At 37.7% G+C, this 9,713-nt stretch overlaps 1 long non-coding RNA gene across 4 annotated transcripts; it reads left to right on the forward strand.

Moving 5' to 3' along the window:
• Positions 1 to 5,525: 5,525 nt before the first annotated feature.
• On the forward strand, positions 5,526 to 9,178 carry LOC141642804 (uncharacterized). Of its 4 annotated transcripts, none has more exons than XR_012543453.1 (4): positions 5,526 to 6,115; positions 7,666 to 7,772; positions 8,383 to 8,634; positions 8,752 to 9,178. It is a non-coding gene; the product is annotated as an uncharacterized LOC141642804 (long non-coding RNA). The 4 variants fall into 4 exon arrangements; XR_012543452.1 differs by having other exon boundaries at positions 8,423 to 8,634; XR_012543451.1 differs by lacking the exon at positions 5,526 to 6,115 and having other exon boundaries at positions 7,248 to 7,772.
• The last annotated feature ends 535 nt before the right edge of the window (positions 9,179 to 9,713 follow it).

A 9,713-nucleotide genomic window follows, 5' to 3' on the forward strand; every position in this document is an offset into this window, starting at 1 on the left:
CAGGCAACTCTTATTCCTAAACCTAATATACATTGGGCTTAAGCTAAATCTCGTCTTTAAATTCTCGTCAGACTCGTGGAGTGGTCGATCGACCACTTGGACCAGTCGATCGACCAACAAAGATCTTTGTCATGCAATGCATTCGACGATTCCTACAAAACAAGACCGATCTTAAAACAGCTGCCATTTCTTCGTTACTTGGTCAAATCAGGCGTTCTACGTGGCGTTGGAAAGCTAAGAGGATATGCTTTCACCTCCAATTGGAATCACTCGATTATCTGCCCTATAACTCGAGATATAGCCATCTGAAGCAGCCTGCAATGTCGAGAAGCATTCTGACGGTCTATAGACCATGTAGGTCAGTCTATAGACCACTGTAGCTGGCAATCCGCTTCTAAAACTCACGCAAAATACACCTTTCAGGCCTTGAAATGCGCACCAAGTTCACTTCTCGAGCTTTCCCTTCATGTCAAATGCTATGCTAAACACTTTGGGACGGATTTGGCTCATTATCTACTCAATTCCGCAATAATCTGCAATATTACATAAAAAGGCGGAAGTCGACGAAAAGGGGCAAATAGTAGAATAAACTACTAATAATAGACATAAAATGCGTGGAAATAAAGATGTAAAACATCATATTATAGACACGCATCAGAAAACACAAGTCAGTACTCAGGCCTTCTATCTGAAATCGGCAAAGAAAAAATTAGTACAGATGTCACCAGTGATGCAAGGTCTCCCAATATGGAGAGTCATAACATTTTCGGAGAGGTCTTAATATAGTGATTGGCAAAGTAATCGGTAATATGATAGCCTTTAGCAAGAATCAAGGAAATTGAAGTATGTTACCAAATGAATAGTGTTTGTATCCAATATAAGAAGATCCAGCTGCCCACCTCCACTCGCAGAGATGGCTGCAAAATGAGATCTTTAAGCTACGATATATAGAAGCGGCATCAATATCCTAATGCTTCAATGGCTAAAAGACTTCGTCCCCTAGACAATATAAATGATCCCAACCAATGAGAAAATGAGATTCAGTACGCTAATATTTGGTATTTTTGACTTGCATAAAATCAGAAAGTCACCAACGATTGAGAAGCAATATAAGACAAAAGCAGTTAGAGAGCAACGATCGAGAAATAATCATGGTATTAAATCTGGGTAGTGGGTGCATGACATTGTATTGCGGCCGACATATAATGGTTTTGTAGATTACTATGACCTAATTTTGGGACAATATCAGACACATTTATGACACGATGACGACATTGGCTCCGACAATATATTCCACGATCACATCTCGAACCGAGATTTAAGACAAACACCAGAACCACAATGTACATTACCGTGACAATTTTGCTCCAAAGAAAGGTAGATGATGCTCCAACTGATATGGCAACAGCATAAGCCATTTGGAGAAGTGATCTGCAAATCCAAAATACCTGGCAGGGTTGCAAATAAAGAAAATTAGTTATTATTAAATACGAGTAGATAATATGTTGTACACTAAAAGGTGTTCATAATATGGTCATTATTCAAGACTAACCTTTTTTTGTACTAATCGCACTGTGAATGATTGGATACCAAATATCTTATCACCTTCCATATCTGGCATGTCCTGCATTAAATCACAGTTCAATTAGCTTGGGTTAGTAAGCAACAACAGCAGATCTACATGATCAACAAACCCCAAGAGTGGTTTTTTATCGACTTTCCTTATCATTATATATTTATATATATTGGCACTGTAAACTTATTCCATGTTCTATATGAAAAATCGACTTCAAAGCCACATCTCAAGCAAAAAAACTAACGAAAAACAACTAATCAACCAATATAACACCAGTGATCAAACAATGAGGGTCTATTGCCAGATTATGTCTTCTGTTTACATGTCCAAATAATGATCATCATTGAACAAGACAAATAGTATGGCTACTGCACACACCAGATTCTGTGCTGGAAGGAAATCGCGAAACATCAGATACATATGCTACTTTACATTTGTCACCAAACAAGTAACCTGGTGAAACATAGTCCTCACCTTTAACTTGCTAGATACACTCCTTTAAATTGTTAGATACATACCTTTAGCTAGCTAGATACACTCCTTTATATTGCTAGATACATACCTTTATCTAGCTAGATACACTTTTTAAAGTTGCTAGATATAAACCTTTAGCTAGCTAAATACACTCTTTTAATCTGCTAGATACTTATCCTTAACTAGCCAGATACACATCTATGAAATGTTAGATACACTCCTTACATTACTAGATACACTTTTGTACCTTGTTAGATACACATCTCTCGCAACATAATTACACTCATTTATCTTACTAGATACACATCTATAGCACTCAAGATACACTCATTTAGATTTCTAGATACACTCCTCTACCTTACTAGATACACATCTATGGCATGCCACATACGCTCCATCAGTTTACTAGATACACATCTACATCTACATAAGTTTGAATCCACAACCAGTACAATAATCAACGCTGAAACACAAAGCACGTAAAAGAAGAGAAAATTCGCAATTCAAAAACTACCTCTCATTCCAAACTTAAATCTCCAATTAAGGCCATAAAATGTTCCAGCCACTGAGTATCATAAAATTGTCAGAGAAATAACACATACAGTTCTGGTGGCAAAAAACCAAATAAAGTTTATCCTATAAATGAGTGGGGCGGAAGGAATACAAAAAAAAACAGAGAAGTGTAAATTCAGTTCTGGTGGCAAAAAATCAAAATGCAAGCTCATAATATTTTTGCAGTTCTGGTGGAAAAAAATCAAATAAATTCCTATTAACAATGAACATACAAACACCAACTACAATCCATATCCTTCGCCGGTTCACCCCCATCCCCGACGCGACACGCCTCAATGCGCCACCATTGGAAAATACAAGACCAACCGGTGATATTTTTTTTGTAAAATTCAATCGAAATGCAAGCTCTACAATAAAAGAAGTAGGATTTCAGAAAAAAACTGTACCGTCGAAGAAATCGAAAAATTTAGAGCCAAAAACTGCAATTCATGGAAGTTGTTGGAAAATCTATAACTTGGTTGCTGGCAATAGAAGCGACAAAAGAAGAGCGGCGGCTTGCTGGCTTGATCTGCGTTTGAGAAGCTACAACGGATGGTGGTGGTGAGTGGTGGTGGGAGACGGAAAGTTAGTTGGGGTTGTGGATAAACATTAAAGATAAGGGAGATGGTGCCAGGCGATAAGTTTGGTTTTGCTGTTTTTAGATTAGTTCGTAGGGTTCATATTGAATATTAGTTAGCACCTGACCCCACCCCTATATATATATATATATATATATATATATATATATATATATATATATATATATATATATATATAGAATCGGGATCCTGTACGAACTAAAATAAGTTACGAACCGTACGAACCAATATAAACCTACTCTACAATCACAGACTTCAATCACTCTTATCCTCAAAAACCCAATCGTCTTCCATTTCCTTTATACCCAGATCCAACCTCTCTTATCATCATCCACCACCACAAGCTAGCTGTTGCCTCCGTCCAACGTCGGCGCTCCCTCCGACCACCCAAACGACGGTGCTGACCACCAACCTTCTCCATCAGATCTCCAATTTCCACATCGCAAGCGCCGCATCGTTGCTTCTCCATTACATCTCGTTCTTCATCCCTCTCTTTTTCACCGGAGATTTAATCACCACCGCCATTTTTCGCTGTCTTTCAATACATGGTTTATGTCCTCACGTACCACGGCGAGTTCCCGTTTCCCGGCGCATCCCTCCGACCATCGCTTTAGAACAGATCTAGTCTTATTATCTCTTTTCGACTAGATCTAATCTCTTCTCTATACGGCGGCGGCGTGATAATAGATTGTTGAATGGAGGTTGGTCGTGGTGGTGCTCGTGTTAAACTGGTGTTGGTCGTTGGGGTTGCATGTGGTTATGGCCGTGGAGATGTGTGGTGCTTATTTTGGTGTTATAGAAATATGGTGATCAGGTTGAGAAGTGGTGGTTTTTGTGGTTGCGGTGATGCTGGTGGTTGCGAACTATCATTAAAAAAGATGAAAAAAACGTCGCCGGCGATGTGGCCGACGTTGGGTTTGGGTGAGGTGTTGCTGTCGGCCGGAGTGCACGAAGGGGATATAGGTAATGTGGTTGATGTTTGACGTGGTGATTGTATATCGCCGGCGTCGTGAAGTAGTGTGGTTGTGTTCTATGGTGGTTCGGTGTTGTGTCAGTATACGGCTTTAACTGACGGTGGAAGAATCGTGAAGGAGTGAATCTGAAGTCGCCGTCGTCTTTTAGTGTGACAAATGATGTGTAGTCCGAATATTGGGAAAAGGAGTGGATGTGAAATCGCCGTCGTCTTTTAGGTCAACTTGGCAGTGGTGGTGGTGGCGGCGGTGGAGGCAGTGGTGGTGGTGGCGGTGGTGGGGGCTGGGATGACGGTGGTGGAAGCGGATACACAAAATACCCCTAGATACACAATATATTGATACGGGATACACTTGGTATTAATACGGGATACATGTGTACCCCGTATTAATATCATGTGTATCTAGAGTTACTAGCTAGTGTATCTGGAAATGCGTATCCGACATTAATTATATGTGTATCTGAGTTTGATAGCATGTGTATCTGGCTTTAATGACGCGTGTATCTGCAAAATAATATAAAATGTATCTCAAATAGTATAAAATGTATCTTGGAGTTAGTTTTAAAACTACCAAAAAAAATTAGTGTTTAAAAGGTGTGAAAGAATAAGAAGTGTATCTAGTAATAGAACAAAATGTATCCTAGGAAAAAAAAAAAAAAAAAAAAAAAAAAAAAAAAAAATCTGCCTAATTAAGCTAATTCGTACGGTTCGTACGATAACTCGATTAAATCGACTGAACCCGCCTATATATATATATATATATATATATATATATATATATATATATATATATATATATATATAGAAATAGGATCTCGTGCGAACTTAAAGTTCGGTGCGAACTGTGCGAACTATCTTAAATACGCGCGTTATACTAATCCATTCCCGTACTCCCTCTTTCATATTATTCCTTCATCCTCTTTCTCTCTCATCAACTCCCCAAACCAAACCCAACGCCTCCACCACCTGTATAAGCCGCCGACCTTCAATCGACAACCACCTTTCGACGACGACACCTTCGCCGACCATCCAGACACCAGCGATGCACCGGTTAGTGTTTTTCTCTATACTCGGCAACATTTCTTCCATGTTCTCGTTCGTCTCTTCCCTTCTCCGGCGATCGACTTCCGGCGAAGCCCCCTTCCATATAAACTTCATTTACGACATTCCCTTTATTATTTTCTATTTTTTATTGGTAAATTTGTAAAAAATGATTTATAAATGCCAGATCTATGAATTTGCAGGGAAAATTTCGAATGTTAATAACATTTTTATATTTTTAAATCGAAATGTTAATAACATTCTGATATTTTTAAAGAATGTTAAAACTGTATATTATGCGCTCAATATAACACCGGCTTCATCGGAGGTGGTTGGTGACATCTCTGGTGCCATTTGTGGTGGTCCACAGTAGCTGTGGTGGTGTTGAGGTGCTGGTAGGTGCCCGATGGTTGTAGTAATGGTGGCTGGATGGTGGATACATAAAATATCAACCCAGATACATGTGATATTATTAACGGATACACATGGTATTACTACCGGATACACAAATCGAGATGTGTATCCAGTGGTAATAACATGTGTATCTGAGGTAGTAATATGTGTATCTTGCTAGTAACACCATGTGTATCCTCTACCATCTTGCTTGTCAGCACATCCATGATTTATTACTATATAATTTATCTGATGGTGTCTAGCCTACCTAAGGCGTTGGAAGCATATGCTCAGAATTTTGTCCATTTGTGATTGATGTGGCTGTTTGTTTGAGGAGTTGTGGTTCATGGGTTGGGTGATAATGTGGGCAGTAACAATCGAGAAATCGTGGTGGTGTTGGTGACGACGGTTTTCGGGGTGAATGGTGGTTAATGGGTGGCGGGTGTGATGGTAGTCTAGGGTGGTATCCTCATGGTGATAATGGCGAAAATAAACATGATATTTGTGGTAATAAACCTTTTTAATTTTATATGGGCATGCTTGATTAAATTGAGAATCAACAACCATTTAATTTTGTATGAAGTTGATATTTGGTCGGTATAAGTTTTGTATAGTTTCCTTGTTTCTTGCTTGTTTTTATTAACGGTGTTGCTCTTTCACATACGCCTTTTACTCTTTCACATACTTTTTTTCATAAAATTTCCATTCTCTACCCTTTTCCTAAATCTAAACAAGTTAGGTTTTTTATGTACCATTTTCCCCCTAAAATTAAAACCTAATTCTTCTAAAACTTAAACAATGGATTACAATTCTTCAAATTCTTCAATTAATGAAGTAATACTAATTTGTTTACCTATTATTAAAAACTTGTTTATTGTTTATTAATTATTTTGTCTTAAAATTAGGGTTTTATAATCACACTAAAAGTTCTTTAATTATGTTGATGGTGGAAGGCATGTTGAGTGGTGGGATGTGGGCGGTGGTCGGAGTCGTAGGGGTGGGGCGTTGCGGGGGCGGCGAAGTTGCACGGAGGGTTACTGTTCATTGGTTTTTTTTTTTTTTTTTTTTTTTTTTTTTTTTTTTTTTTCTTCGTAAATCATTATTTGTTTTTTTTCCGTAAATCATTACTCCGGTAGGCATAGGGTCGGCCGGAATAATGGGTTTCCGGCGAGGTGTTGGTTAATGGAGGTGTGTGGTGGTTAATGGAGATGGATGATGGTGATTTAATGGTGAAAGGGGATTATGAAAGGGAGAAAAAAATTGAATGTGTAAAGGAAGAAAGAAATGAGAAGGGTAACAGTGTAAATTACGTATGTGAAAGAGTAAAAGGCGTATGTGAAAGAGCAATACCCTTTATTAAGTTGCTTCATTTGGGACTTGATTAAGTAATCAAGTTGCTTAAGAATTTATGGAGATTTGTATTGGGAATTTTTTTGAGACTCCATTACTTGAGTTATCTACAAATAATGGAAGAAAATTAAGAAGTACCTCACTGTAAAGGATCAGGGCCTCAGGGGTGATTCTTTGCACATTCAATTTTTTCAGTCAAGCAGTGCATTTCCGTACATAAAGAATAAAGACCTATACGGAGACTTATTCAAAGGTGCCACGCCTTTTTTAGTTATAGCAGATCGTTGTTTAGGTAACATATCATATTTTTGGTGCATCATGTCAATCTTGCATTCAGAAAATTCCATTTCTGCATAGAGCTATTCTTGAGCCGTCCCGCCATGAGGCCTTTCACATCTGGCCTGTTGTATATTGGGATTGGACAAGCGTTTTGGAGATTGAACTTGAACAGCGTTAAGCATGGCCGGCTAAACACTAATTATCGGATTATGTATGTTTAGCCATGTGGTGATGTCACGCAGATGAATCGTATAACCACAGTAGTCAGCCTTTCTTGGAGTGTCCTTGTTCTGGTTTTAAACTCATTTGATCTTCATGTCGTGATGACTCGTGTACTTGACTCATCTTATGACTAAACTAGCTCTCTGTTTAGTTCTATACATTATTTATATGACGAAAACTAATTTGACATTGAACTATTTTGTTAGGCAATACACGTTTGCTATCCATTTCTTTGCTTGAAGCTTGATATGCATTTACTGAAGCAAAGAGAGTCCAAGCTGCGTGCACGTCTTGAAGTGAAGAGACATTGAAGGTTTGTATGCATGTTGCACCTTTCAGATTTCACATTGGATTCATTATGGATGATTTCTCTATTTTATATGCGTCCTGTAATGCTGATTCTAGGTTAATTAGGGAGTACAATCCAATTACGAACAGTCATGCCTTTTATGATGAGTAAAACTAGCCTACTTGTCCTTATAAGTTTTTAACCCTAATTTCCAATCACAAGTTCCCATAATTGTCCAACCCCTTCAAACAACTCCAGGAGGCACATAACAATCCGGTGTCGACACTGATATCGCGGTCTTTATCGTCGGCCGCCGTCGTCTGCTCGTGTCTGAAATTTTTAGGAGAATAATATACGATATACCAGTGGAATAAAAATTAAAATTAAAATGGAGAATTTCGACTAAAAGTCTGAAATTTTCCATTGTTCGGGAGGTGAACGCCTCCGCTAGCCCCCCTTTAGCTCCACCTCTGAATGTATGAGATTTTGATATTACAAAATTTGGGTTGTTTGTTTACGTTTAATATATTTGATTCTTAACTATTCTAAAGAATGCTTTTTTTGTGTACTAATATCGGGGCATTGGTTACTACTGAAAACTTCATTTGATGAATGTAACAAATCTTTGTTGCAGCTAAATTGGCAGCAGATAGTGTCGCCAAAGTAATAGACAGATTAGGGAGGAGATAGCCTTGGAGATTACAAAATTGAAAGATGCCATTGGTGTCGTTCCTGGTTTGGCTGTGATCCTTGTTGGTGATAGAAAGGACTCGACAATTTATGTTCGGAATAAAAAGAAAGCCTGGGAGGCAGCATGGATTAATTTATTTGAAGTACATGTGCTCGAAACGTCAACGGAGGAAGAAGTGCTTGACTCTATCTCCAGGTTTTCATTATTACCACTGGATATATGTGTATCCGTTAGTAGAACCATGTGTATCTGGAGTATTAATTTGTGCATTCGGGATAATTAAACTAAATGAAATCTAAATAAAATATGCAGGGCAAAGTGAAAACAAAATTGGGTTCAAGGTCACCAAATTGCGACAACAAATGCAATGAATATCACCCATGCACAGAGGTTTGAGTCTCCAACCCAGGGAGTTTCAATTGGGTCCGACACTTGCAGAGTTGCACCTCAGTCACTTCAAGAGTTTTGGATATGACTCATACAGTATAGAAGAGTGCAAATACAATAGATTATATGAAGGAACCAAATGTCTTTACCGTTTTACATTCTAACAAATAGCGCCCCATATGGCACGCGTTGTTTCAACGCTTTACTTATTCGTTCCAACTCTTTATTTTTCTATAATTATTTATTCAGTTAATCACTTTGTGAAATGATTTTAGTTAAAAATTGTGTGATAATTTGAAGACCATCAAGTTTGCAAGAGTGGAACTAGGGACTATAAATTAAAACTTTGAAATTTTTAGTTAAAATTTGTACAGGGTAGAAGTTACTAGTTCATGTCTTGCATGAAATATTTGACTCCATTACTATAAATCCTTTTTTCCTTTTTACTAGTTTATTTTGGTGCTTTTATGGGAGATACATTCTTTAAGTTGCTAGATACTTACTTTTAGCTTGCTAGATACACTCTTTTAAACTGTTAGATACATACAATTAGTTAGCTAGCTAGATACACTAATTCTAGGTGCTAGATACATATCTCTAGCTAGCTAGATACATTTCTTTAAATTAATAGGTACTTACCTTTAGTTAGGTAGATACATTCCTTTAAGTTGTTAAATACATATCTCTAGATAGCTAGATACATTTAATTCTTGATTCCTACTTCAGTTTAGTTCCGAATGATTATGACAGGTTTATATTAGTGCATTTAAGACCTTGATTAATCATTTGATATTACCAATAGTTGGACAAAAATCATCCATTTCCGATAGACATAAAGATCCATTACTCTATGGTATTAATATAGGTACATTTCCGACATCCTTGTA

This window comes from Silene latifolia, chromosome 2, assembly GCF_048544455.1.
Source record: "Silene latifolia isolate original U9 population chromosome 2, ASM4854445v1, whole genome shotgun sequence".
NCBI lineage: Eukaryota > Viridiplantae > Streptophyta > Magnoliopsida > Caryophyllales > Caryophyllaceae > Silene > Silene latifolia.